General features: G+C 36.0%; 1 protein-coding gene and 1 non-coding gene across 4 annotated transcripts in view; both read left to right on the top strand.

Annotated features, from left to right (window-relative positions):
* EPHA3 (EPH receptor A3) overlaps nucleotides 1–13,110 on the top strand; it is a 344,884-nt gene that overhangs the window by 248,856 nt on the left and 82,918 nt on the right. The window lies entirely within an intron of this gene.
* On the top strand, nucleotides 7,233–7,317 carry TRNAG-UCC. The gene has a single exon. It is a non-coding gene; the product is annotated as a tRNA-Gly (tRNA).

Genomic DNA, 13,110 nt, shown 5'->3' on the forward strand with positions numbered 1-13,110 from the left:
GCTGTAGTAGGATGAAGGTGTAATTACACGGCTTTATTCATCCTAGGTACAAGAGTTTTACTCTAAGATAAGATGGAGTCATTTGGTCCAATTATTATGATATAGGTACTATATATAGTACTATATATAATAAATATCAAGAGGTTATTAGGACAATAGAAAAATCTGTTAAAAATGAGTTTCCAAACTAAAAGCTAAAATGTGTAGTTATTTTTTTATTGCTTGGGAATTGGCAACTAAGATCACAAAATAGTACAAAAATGCAGTAAGTATACCACATTGAAAAGAAAAATTTAAAAGTCGGGGCCAAATATATCTTGGAGATGTTTTAAATGGCTCAAAATGGGCCCACACAGTATGGAGACCTACAAAATCTTCTGAAAAAGGTCATGAGTAGCTACAGATAGCCAGCACACAATTCTAAAAGCAGATATCAGCCAAGAAAACAGTGGAACTCAACAAATACAGTGCAGTTGGGTGCACAGTAAGTGTGAGCTTTTTCATTTATGCATAACCTCTTCACACCACCACAAGACCAGAAGAGAGGAAGAAGGAATAAAAGTGCCAACCATTATCTCTCAAACCCGGAAAATTGCCATGTTATACTGGGATATATTGGGTAGTAATAGTTGAAAATAACAGAAAAGTATGAGATATTCCAGCAATGTCACCAGAGAATAAGAAGGCAAGTTTCAACAGATCAGTGGAACTCTGTTCTCTGTTTTCCACTTAAAAAAATTCTATGGGTCTGGTATGCATTGAGATGCCTGCTTCTTGTTGAGGGCCCATTGTCATGATACATTTTGGTATTTGCTTGGGAATCCCCAAGAATGGCCAAGTAATGAAACACCTCTGCTTCTCGAACCTGAGGATGCTGCATTCTGAGCATAGGAGAACCAGATAAAAATTATTAAAAAGTAACCATTTGTGTCAGAAGAGTCACCCCTACTTAGAGTAGACAGAAAGAGAGACCTCACTGAACACAAGTGATGCCACAAATCTTCCATATAGTATCACAAACAGTCTCATCCCACTATAACAACCCTAGTCATGTTACTCAATTCCCAATATTATCATCTGTATTACAATTTACAACATCAAGAGTGAGTTGGAGACGTTGATAATGCTGTAGTAGGAATATATGCATGTGCGTGTTAGCTCTATGTAATTGTTAACTTGCTATGTTTTTTGTGTTTGGTTTTCCTAAGCTCAGACCCAGTGGAGACTAAAAATTCCTAATGACAGAGTTGGCTATTAACTAGAGCAGACATAAATTGCTTAAGTGTCTTGAAAATCTAAATAGAGCTCTAGACAGACTTGGCTGTCATCAGTATCCCAGATAATCTTCATAGACTCAAGGTGTCTTAGTTTGTATTTTTCCAGTAGATGTTGAGATAGAATTTGAATTCAAGTTTTTTATTGGGGAGATTATCCCAGGAGACACAGGGGAGTATTAAAATGAAATAGGGAATGAAGGAAACCACCAGAAGGTGAGGTATTGGTCAGGTTACCCTTTAAGAAACCAGAAATTAAGTCTGCTGCTGAGCCTTAAGAGCTGGTGTAGCACATTTGCTTTAGAGTTATCCCTTCCAAATGAAGAGGAAGCTTGGGTATTTACACATTAACTCCCTGTCAGTCCTTGACTGAAAGCTGTTCCAAGGATGAGATGTAATTGAAGGAGTACTAATTCTTAAAACTTCCAGCCTCAAGTGTTTGGCAGAACTGACTCTGATGCTCAGAGGAAGCCCTCCCAAGTAGAGTAAGTGCTGGCAGCTTGAAATAGAAAAGTTACCCTACATTTGTAAATTCCAAAGGGATATTATTCGGACACCAACAAAATACACATTAGGTATCCTGGATGGGTTGGAGTACTTCAAACCAGTTAGTGTTTAACTGAGGTAAATAAGTTCCATATGCATTTAAGGGAACATGGGGTATCAGTAATTTGTAAAGAAATCCAACTCTAGTGATGAGAGTGTTTTCAATCTCTATAAAGGCAGACTCCATCTGCTTTTTACATTGTTTAAACCATTGTACCTTCCACAGTGCCTGGCATGTAACAGATTGACACAAATTCTTTGGGAAAGAAATAATTTTATGGTATTTACTTTGATATTTTTTACTAAGGAATTAATCAAAGATACACAAAAGGGAACATTTAAAGAGATATTCTTTACATTATTAATTTAGAAAGTGCCTCAGAACAATAATAAGGAGAGCTTTAAGACTAGTTAGGATTATTGCTTTATTAAATGAAATACAAATTATATTGTCTTAAGTGTCTTTCCAGAGAACTTCAATACTTCTTTAGTCTTATTCAGAGTAGTAGGAAAGAAGAATATGGGGTTAATTGTAGTTATTAACTGTTTTTCTTTTAAAAAAAATGACCATTTTTTTTCTCTTCTGTAAAATAGAAACAGAAATTATCTCATTATTTATATTGCAAAGGATATTGGTAGGTATGAATGGAGGGATTCAAATTAAAGAAATATGTGAAAATAAGGGGAGTACCACCGTTTGCTAACTGTTGTTTTAGCTGAGTTTCTTAATAGTTTTTTGTTGTTGTTTATTTATTTTAGAGAGAGAGAAAGAGCGCAAATGGAGGAGGGGCAGAGAGAGAGGGAGACACAGAATCTGAAGCAAGCTAAAAATTCCTAATGTCTGAGCTGTCAGCACAGAGCCTAATGCGGGGCTCGAAGTCACGAACCACAAGCTCATGACCTGAACCAAAGTCAGATGCTTAACTGACTGAGCTACCTAGGTGCCCCTTGTTTCTTAATATTTTTAATTCAAGGTTTCCTTTTTGTGGAATCAGAAAAAATAATTCTCATTTTTTAAAATAGCTTTTAGAATTAAATAAAAGAATGTGTGAGTTTAACATAAAAAATTGATCAGCAATTGAGCATTACATAGGAAATGTATATATATATATATGATATACATGTATATCCACATATACATATAAATGTATATGTATATATACATGATATACATATATATGTGGATATACATGTAAATGTATACAATAATGCCCCTTTATCTGTGGGAGATACATTCCAAACCCCCAGGGGATGCCTGAAGCCACAGACAATAACAAACCCTATATATACTATTTTTTCCAATGCATACATACCTGTGCTAAAGTTTAATTTATTATTAGGCAGAAAGAGATTAACAATAACTAAAAATAAAATTGAACAATTATAACGTAATAAAAAATATGTGAATGTGTCTTTTCCTATCTTTCTCTCTCTCAAAATTCCTTTTTGTACTGTACTCCCCACTCTTTTTGTTTGTTTTTAAGTTTATTTATTTTGAAAGAGAGAGAGATTGATATCAAGGCTGGGGCAGAGAGAGAAAATCCCAAGCAGGCTCCATGCTGTCAGCTCAGACCCTGACATGGGGCTCAAACTTGCAAACCAGGAAATCATGACCTAAGCCAAAATCAAGAGTCTGACGCTTAACTGACTGAGACACCCAGGAGCCCCTGTACTCACCTTTCTTATGATGATGATGTGAGATGATACAATGCCTATGTCGTGAGAGGAAGTGAGGTAAATGACATAGGTCTTGTGACATAGCATTAGGGTATTACTGACGTTCTAATGATAAGTCAGGAGGATCATCTGTCACTGGACTATGGGTGACCACAGGTAACTGAAACCATGGAAAGCAAAACTGCAGATAAGATACGTATATAAATGGTACATATATATTTGTGATAGTTGATATGTTATATATTTTAAATATATTGCATAGTGCATACATATAAATATGTGTTTCTGTGTAGAACTTTTAAGATTATTGCATTCAATGGGGTGCCTAGGTGGCTCAGTTGGTCAAGTGTCCGATATCAGCTCAGGTCATGATCTCACGGTTTGTGGGTTCAAGTCCTGCATTGAGCTCTATGCTGACAGCTCAGAGCCTGGGACCTTCTTTGGATTCTGTGTCTCCCTCTCTATCTCTGCCCCCCCCCGCCCCCCGCTTGTGCTCTGTCTCTCTCTGACCCTCAAAAGTAAATAAATGTTAAAAAAAATTAAAAAAAAAGATTATTGCATTCAGATTTTATATTTCATCAGTGTTCTTTTTGTAAATATCAACTATGGGTCTATAATTTTTCACTGGCATTGGATTTCTGATGATTCATGTAGTTTAAAGAATTTGTGTTCAAATCTCATAAAATATTTGGACTCATCATAGTTTTTTATAATTTTATATTCATTTTGATAATTAAAAATATAAATAGTTTCATCTATATTACATATCTTCCACCTGTATTTGGATTAAACATGTGTTGATTTAAGGTTTCAAACATACCACTGAAGTCAACACTAAGTATTCAAAAGCTGGTTTTGCAACTGGCACTCTTGGGATAGTTAGTCATCAATATTACTCGCCTTTTCCTTAAATGAACATTGGTAGTTAGCAATTTGTAGTCCATAAGGACCTTTTAATTTATCTTCAAAAAGTGACTTTGAACATATGTTATTTTGTTGAATTGTAGATGTTAACTGAATAAATTCTTTGGTTGCATGTTTTCTTCCTACAATCGCCTGATTGTTTTCTTGTGAAACCCTGCTGACTTCATGGAATGTGTTGGAAAATTTTTCTCTAAATTTGCCTTTTGCGTCTGTAGTTTTTGTAGTAACATCTCTTATTACAAAGCTTAATTGATATAGGTTTTAGAACAAAGACATAGGTTTGCTGTTGTTCACACATGTTTTCTTTGGGTTGATTTTTTTCTGGTCTGATTTCATGATCCACCATTTCACTAGAAGCTAGTGGTGAATTACCAAAAGAACTTACCAATGTGTTTGTATACATTTTTTTTTCTTTTTTTTTTTTAATTTTTTTAACGTTTATTTATTTTTGAGACAGAGAGAGACAAGGCATGAATGGGGGAGGGTCAGAGAGAGGGAGACACAGAATCTGAAACAGGCTCCAGGCTCTGAGCTGTCAGCACAGAGCCCGACGTGGGGCTCGAACTCACGGACCAAGAGATCATGACCTGAGCCTAAGTCAGCCACTTAACCAACATTTTTTTTTTCTAATTCATAAATGAGAAGAACACGGGCATTATATTGATTATGTGTAATTGGCTATGCATTTGGATGCTTAGCATGGAATACAAACGTAGTGGAATATTCATTCCACATGTACTCATTTGCAAATTTTATACATTGTGTAGGACCCAATATCTGGCCTTACAGAACTCTTGTTTCAGGATCCCCTTTCAGAGTATTAAACCAAACCATTATAGCCTCAAATCAAATTGACAGTCATTTATTCCCAAGGTTAACAAAAAAAATGAAAGTACCACACGTTAACCATCCAGGAAAGTAAGATAGATACATAGATCCATAAATGCATGTATGAAAACCAACTGTGAGCCTCCTAGATTGTAACTGGGATAGAAAAACCCAGTTGTGTTTGGAGAATGGACTGCCAGGCATCCCAAACCTCAAGTTTGCTTTGCCTCTAGCATTTTTCCCTTATTTTTTTCTAGCTAGGTGCATTTTGAAGGAAATTTAACTTGAAAAGCATGTTTCTAAAGTGAAACCACAGACTGAGCAATGTGAATAGTAATGATTCTTGGCTTATTGTTTTTTTCAATTCCAGAAGGAATCTGACAGACCAAGTCTGTAACAAGTAATAATGCCTATATAATGGTTTTACACAGATGTGTCCTTTTTTTTTCAACAAACAAGCCTGAAAATTAGAAAAAAATAATATTTGGAACACAGTAGAAAAATGTTTAAAATTATTCAAAGCCATACAATTAGTGTAACCACTTCTCAATATCAGTAACGATGTATACTACTATTATTCATATATATGTATATATGTGTATATATATATATATATATATATATATATATACCTATTCTTTTATATATATATGTAACTTTATTGGAGTGTGTTTTATGTCTCATGAAATTTGCCCATTTCAAGTGTACAATTCAATAATATTTAGAAACTCTTCTGACTGATGCAACCATTGCCCTACATCAGTTTTAAGATACTTTTAACCCCCTAATAAGTAAATGATGAAATTATCACTGCCTTTGTTGAAGCTTTTTTTTTTTTAATAGAAATTCTAATTTAAGAGTCTTTATGTTGAATTTAGTTTTTCACAAATAAAACAACACAAAGTGACTTGAGTTTAGTTCACAAGCTGGGGAATGAATGTTTAGAATTTTTCCACACTTTAGGTAAAATATACCGTCTTCCTGTGCAAACTGAAGTTTACACAGCTCTGTCTAAGAACTCTTGCTCTGTGTAGACTAAAGACTGTTAGCTATTGGGAATTGGAAATGCAGGAAACTAACTACACACATTAAAAATGAAAGCCAAATACTTAACAAGTATTACTATTTTGGTATCCACATAATTTTCTTTTTAGCTTTACTTATGCAGTCCAAAAATGGAACAACTTAAATCTTTTTTTTCTTTTGAATAAGCTACAATTTTTATGTTGCATGTGAAAATTAATTTGCTGTAGTCCTTAAAATTCTAAGGTCATTCATGTGGAGTTTACATAATTGCAAAAATATGTATTGATGCATTTTCCTTATTTGGATGGACTTGAGAATTAGAATTCTTCCAAAACTCATGCTAGCTCAAAAGGTATTTGACAAAAATTCTTTAGATAAATTAATCTTGTTCCTGGAGCTAAAGAGGTCAAACCACAGGCATCGTGGAAATTAAGCAGCAGGTAGTCTTCCTCTGCAATTTCCCCTTTGTTTTCTGCTTATATTTTTTTAGAATCTGTTTGTGGGGAATAAAATGTTATTTATTGCAATTAAATGTTTGCATTTCTTAATCAAGTGATATGAGGTAGAGAAAGGGAATTTGGGGCAAAAAGAGTTTGGGAAGTATTACTAAATGCAAGCATGAACAATGCAAATGTTACAGCCAAATAGAAATTTTTCAGGCATGATTGCTTTTAGAAATCTGTAAGTCTCTGCTGGTGTGGATTTTGTTTGTATAAATATGCAAACGTACCCGAATTAGCATACTTCCCACCTGCATCCTTCAGACAGCTAGACTACAAAAAATTAATAAACACAACCTCTTTTTTACTACTTAATTTGTTAAATTTTAATTGAAATTAGATAATGGGTTTGGGATGCATAATTTGAAGAGATGTGGAGTGCATATGAGGATTCATGTAATTGTCAAATGCATTTGACTCTTTCCTATTTTACTTAAAAATTTTCAGGTGATGGGGCGCCTGGGTGGCTCAGTCGGTTAAGCGTCTGACTTCCACTCAGGTCATGATCTCACGGTTCGTGGGTTCGAGCCCCACGTCGGGCTCTGTGCTGACAGCTCAGAGCCTGGAGCCTGCTTCTGATTCTGATTCTGTGTCTCCGTCTCTCTCTGCCCCTCTCCTGCTCATGCTGTCTCTCTCTGTTTCTCAAAAATAAATAAATGTAGAAAAAAAAATTTAAAAAAAAAGTTTCAGGTGATTTCTTTCAAATTAACAAATAAAGACTATTTTTTCTTCAACAGTATAAATATATCATAAATAAGTCACTAGCATCAAGGTAATATAGAAGTAGGTCTGCTCAGGGGCACCTGGGTAGCTTAGTCAGTTAAGCAAGCATCCAACTTTGGTTCAGGTCATGATCTCATGGTTGGTGAGATGGAACCCCTCATCTGGCTCTCTGCTGTCAGCCCTGAGCCTACTTCAGATCCTCTGCTTCAGATCTCTCTCTGCCCCTCTCCACCTGCACTCTCTTCCTCTCTCTCAAAAATAAACATTAAAAAAATAGTAGGGCTGCTCAGGAAGATGATTTTATGGTAATCAAATATTCTATATAGTTACTCACCAAAAATCTTCCTTCCTGGAATACTCCCTTGGTCCCTCCCCGCCTTTTTTTTTTCAATCCAATGAGTATTTCTGTATGTAAGTAAATTGGATAGGTCTGAATTAATTTTGAAAATCTGATTTTGAATGTTGGACCAGCCTTTGCAGATTTTCTGGTATGGGAGGTTTGGGCTTTTACCTCCCTAAAGGAAGAGATCAACCTCCATGATTCCTAAAGAGGACTTCCCTCCCTGCTTCAGTTAGTCTCTGCTGCACTCAGGGTAGAATCGCTGGACATATGCAAGCCATAGGGGCCCGGCCTTCATAAGCCATACACCAAGCAGAATTTCTCAACATTTTTTTCTGCTTCCACACACAGAATCGATAATATCTAGATATAACATATACTTCTATGGTGTACATTTATGGAGGGATAATGCACTATAAAAATTCATGATTCATACAACAGTGAGAAATAATGGTTGCTCACTCATGCATGTGATACTTATAAGGACAGTTGTCATTCCTTCAGGAGTAAATCAATTTCTCACTCACCCAAGAATGTTTGTAAGTGAAAGTAAGTTATTATAGGGCCACGCTTGAATTCAACAAATTCATGAATGCATGCGTGTGTGTGTGTGTGTGTGTGTGTGTGTGTGTGTGTGTGTGTTTCAAATATTGGTGCCTCAATTAAAGTTAGCTATTTATTACTTGTGACAGAGACCCCAACTGACCCTACACAACAATGGTTTAAAAGTGAACCCTTGAATAATTCTGGACTGACACAACGAGGGATCATGTTCTCCTTTTTCTTTTCTTTTCTTACTTGTATAAAGGAGGGATCCAGTAAACAGAACAAAAGGGTTTACCTTGGGCCTCAAGTATGCCACGTAGGAGTAGGTCCAGGTAAGAGCATTAGCTTATGAGTTAGTGTCTAGTGTCTAACGATGTGATGTGGCTAAAACCATGGAGCTGATGAGCAGAGACCCAGGAGCCCAGCAGATAGCAAGCCTCTAAGTACAGAAGGATCTCTTCCTTAAATAGCATAAAATGTTAAAACTCTGTACTATTAAAACTACTGTAGGCTGGTTTTAAACCTTAGTTGGTTGGACATCAAAGACAGTGCATCATGGAAATCTCTGGATTTGTTGGAGTGACACAAAAACAAAATTACAACAAGACGGTGTGCATGCCAGGTATTTCCTTAGATAGCTCATAGTGCTGTCAAGAAGAGGTCTTTTACTTGCTTCAAATAACTTCTAGACAATATTCCACTACTATAATTTTCTGAAAATATCGTGTTTATTATTATTCAGGTATAGTGAGACCGAGAGACCAGGTAGGAGATGATTGTTATGAAGTAGATAGTTTGTTCCTCACACTTCTCAGGGGAAGGGGAGAATGCCACACCATAGAGGGTCACACAGAGAAATGGCTGGGTCGGTCAGGAGGGGGAAGGAGCAGGCAGAAAGCATGGGCAAGAGCCTTTATTGTGGTTTCTGTGGGAAAGGTGAGGCAAGATAAGTAGACCTACGATTGGCTAGTTTGAACAATTTCAGTGGACTTTGAGGTATAGGGACTCCCTAGCTGTCTGGTACCTGGCCGTGGGATGATTATGGCAGAGACATATTGCCTCCTGGGGTATAAATCTAGATAGAGAAGGCTCTGGATTTATTAGTTTGCCTATGAAAAACACCCTCCTTGGTCAGTCTTTGCTATTCCTAGGAATTGTCTGGCCTTGGGAGAGGCAGTCTATCCCAGTCAGCAAGGCTTCAGATGCCAGAGCATCAGGAACACAGAAAATAAGAAGAGATGGTTAATACAGTGACATTGTAAGATCTGAGTAAAAAATTCTATTTTTGCCTCTTTTTAAATTGAAGCAACATTTATATATAGTGAATCATATTAATTATAAGTGTAAAATTCAATGACTTTTGACAAAGATACCTACCTCACTCAAAATATAGTGTATTTCTATTAGTGACTTTTCTGTCTGTCTACAGTTAGTTTGCCAACAAAAAAGTTTAATTTATTTAAGGCCAGTATATATTTTGTCTTGTTTACTATAACTCTAGTATATATTTTGTGTATTATGATAATAAATATAAAATTATAAATAAATATAAAAAGTATAAATAAATATAAAACTATAAACTATAAAACTATATGATATATGAAAATTATATAACATAAATTTTTCTCCCCATTTCTGTCTTGATTGAGCACATAAACCAAATAGCTCAGGAGGGTAATCTTTTTGATTATATTTCCTACCATTATGTGTAAAGTGGAACCAGCATAAATGTCAGTCCTCTCCTGTACTCACAATGTATTTAAGTTGTACCTCTCCACTCCTGCAGTAAATTAGAAAGCAGCAAGCTCTGTGTCACAGGCTCAACAGAGGGTGCCACCAAGGTCCAGAGCAGTTCCATCTGTCCTATGCTGCAATGTAGCAGCTGTACCCCTGAGTGACTGTGAGTCAGAACAGACCTATTACCTCAGCAGCCCTTTAAAAGAAACAAACAAGCAAAAACTCACAATGTGGTTAGCTTAGTTATAATCTAAACTTGGTTCTTCATTCACCTGGGCTTGACTTTGCACCATAATCCTTTTCCCACCGCCATATTTCCATTAGCCACATTGAACAATTGTCCCTCTTAATCTTTGAATCAGTCTATACTAAAATGGCCTTGTCTGAACTAAAAAGTTGTATGAGGTATTATCTGATTTTGCCCAAGAGTTCATATTTAGTTATTTACTTTGATTACTGACTTGAATTTTGAAGCTTGTACTCTATTGTCTTTATTTTGTGGATACCACTCAATTAGGACAACATGCAGGGGATATTGTTGAAAGTAAGCTACATTGGTTGGGAACTTGGGATATTAAAATCCCATCAAAGCAACTTTTCTAAATATATAACTAGGAAAACACCTAAAGGACAACTTTTAACAAATAATCAGGATTTAGATATTAAGACTCACAAAGTCAAGATATAGCGTCTGGAAATTTTAAGATATTGAGAAACTTTAAGATATTGAGATATGAAATGAGGAATTACTCAAACAACTTTTGGCTGTCTGGGAGGGAAGATTCTATCCTTTCCATGTAGATTACTTATATTATCTCTGGAATACATTTTTCTAAGTTTAGGCCTAGGAAAATAGCTAAAATTGTAAAGCAGATATTTTCAGAAATAAAGAACATTGTGTATTTCAAAATAATGTGTGCATAGCCAAATGCCTATCTAGGAATTTTGAAAGTACTTTATGTTTCATGTGTAATTTATGAAGAAAAAGAAGAACACCCCAGATTTAGGTGAATTTCATTTGTCTCACATAAAGAGTGATACACAACTAGACCTTCCAGGAGCACTATATCATCTGTGTAAGAAAGAACATTAGGTTAAAACGCACACATACAAATACACACACATATACACACACACAAATGTTTAGATGAAGAACCAACTATCAATATCATTGCCTTGTATACCAAAGCATGATGTCTTTGGATAGGGCTCACTAGAATCTGAAACTGTAGAAACTTTGAAAGTATGCATGGTCCTCCAAAAGACCTAAAGAGAAAAGAATACTGTAGAACATCTCAGCAAATCTAAGGAACATATTTTATTTTTGTCTAAAATGTAATCATGTTGTAGATATATAGAACCTCTTCAGGAATCTCAGTATTTTTATGATAAGTTTGCTAGTATGCTGCACTTTTCAAAGACAAATAGTTAAGAAAAGACTTTTATTTGCTCTAATTTCTGTTATTTCCTACCTACATGATTCTTTATTTTAGACATTAGTCAACTCCAAGTGAACAATAAGAGTTTTTAAAATAGCTGCTTATCAATATTAACCTCTTTCATATTGCAACATTATTTTTAGAAACCCGTGGTTTACCTTCCATATATTTTCGAAGCCGTATTACATATGTGAGATAACAGAAAATATATATTAGTCTCTGTCCCCAGTTCCTGGCACAGAGCTCCTAAAACTCTTGTAATTTTCTCTTTTTTTTTAATGTAATATTTCTTTATTTTGAGAGAGAGAGAGAGAGAGAGAGAGAGAGAGAGACTACAAACAGGGGAGGGGCAGAGAGAGAGAGGGAGAAAGAGAGAGAATCCCAAGCAGGCTCCCCACTGTTAGCACAGAACCATGGGGCTCAATCTCATGAACAGCGAGGTCATGACCTGAGCCAAAACAAAGAGTCAGACACTCAACCAACTGAGCCACCCAAGTTCCCCAAACTCTTGTAATTTTCTAAGCGATAGAGCAATAGGAGCATTTTTTGTTCTAGTACTTGGTCTTTGACATCAGTTGCCAACACAGGACTCCTGAATCTCTTGTAATTTCCCGGGTCAGAGGTGCGTCTGTTGTTCTAATGAGGTGACTCTGGGTGAGTTTTCTGGATGGCTCCTGGATGAGGACTGGTCAGTGGTAAGACCAAGTCACGGTTAGAAGCTTGGAATCTTCAGCCCTGCCACCCTGGCTCTTGAGAAGGGAGAAGGGCTGAACATGGAGTTAAGCTTGATCATGCCTACATGACGAAGCCTCTGTAAAAATCCCAATAGTATGGGGTGTGGAGAACTTCCAGGTCTCTAAGCGCATCCATATACTGGGAGGTGACACACCCGAACCCCACCAGGAGAGAAGTTCCTGTGCTTGGGACCCTCCCTGACTTGTCTTGGATATCTCTTTATATTATTTAATGGATTGATAAAGGTAAGTATTTTCCTGAGGGCTGTGAGCCATTTTAGCAAATAAATCAAAGGGGAGGAAGAGGTCATGGGAACCTTTGATTTGTAGCCAAGTCAAACTGAAATTTTGCGTGATCTGGGAACCTACTACTTGCAATTGGTATCTAAATGGGTGACAATCTTGTGGGACTGAGCCCTTAACCGATGGATTCTGCTGCTATCCCTAGTAGATGATGTCAGAATTTAAACCGTAGAAATTACTTTTCTCTTTACTATAGACAATTAATGACATAATTTTATAGATAAGGGGTATCTCTGCTAAACATATTATGGTTTTTATTTTGGTTTGAATTTTATTATTTTAACATCAAGAGCTAAATGGAACTTATCTTTGAAAGGAAATAACCACAAAATATATTGTATAGTTTACTGCAAAACTAACCAAACTGCATAGCTAGTTTTATACAAGGTTGTCATGGCATTAGGCACTGAAGACGCTGAGGGGCTTATAATGTAGCGCGAAGACATATTGGTAAGCAAATTATGCAATTACAACCTAATGCAGTAGGCTGAACAATAAGAGAATGAACAACTA

Source organism: Panthera tigris, chromosome C2 (genome assembly GCF_018350195.1).
Source record: "Panthera tigris isolate Pti1 chromosome C2, P.tigris_Pti1_mat1.1, whole genome shotgun sequence".
NCBI lineage: Eukaryota > Metazoa > Chordata > Mammalia > Carnivora > Felidae > Panthera > Panthera tigris.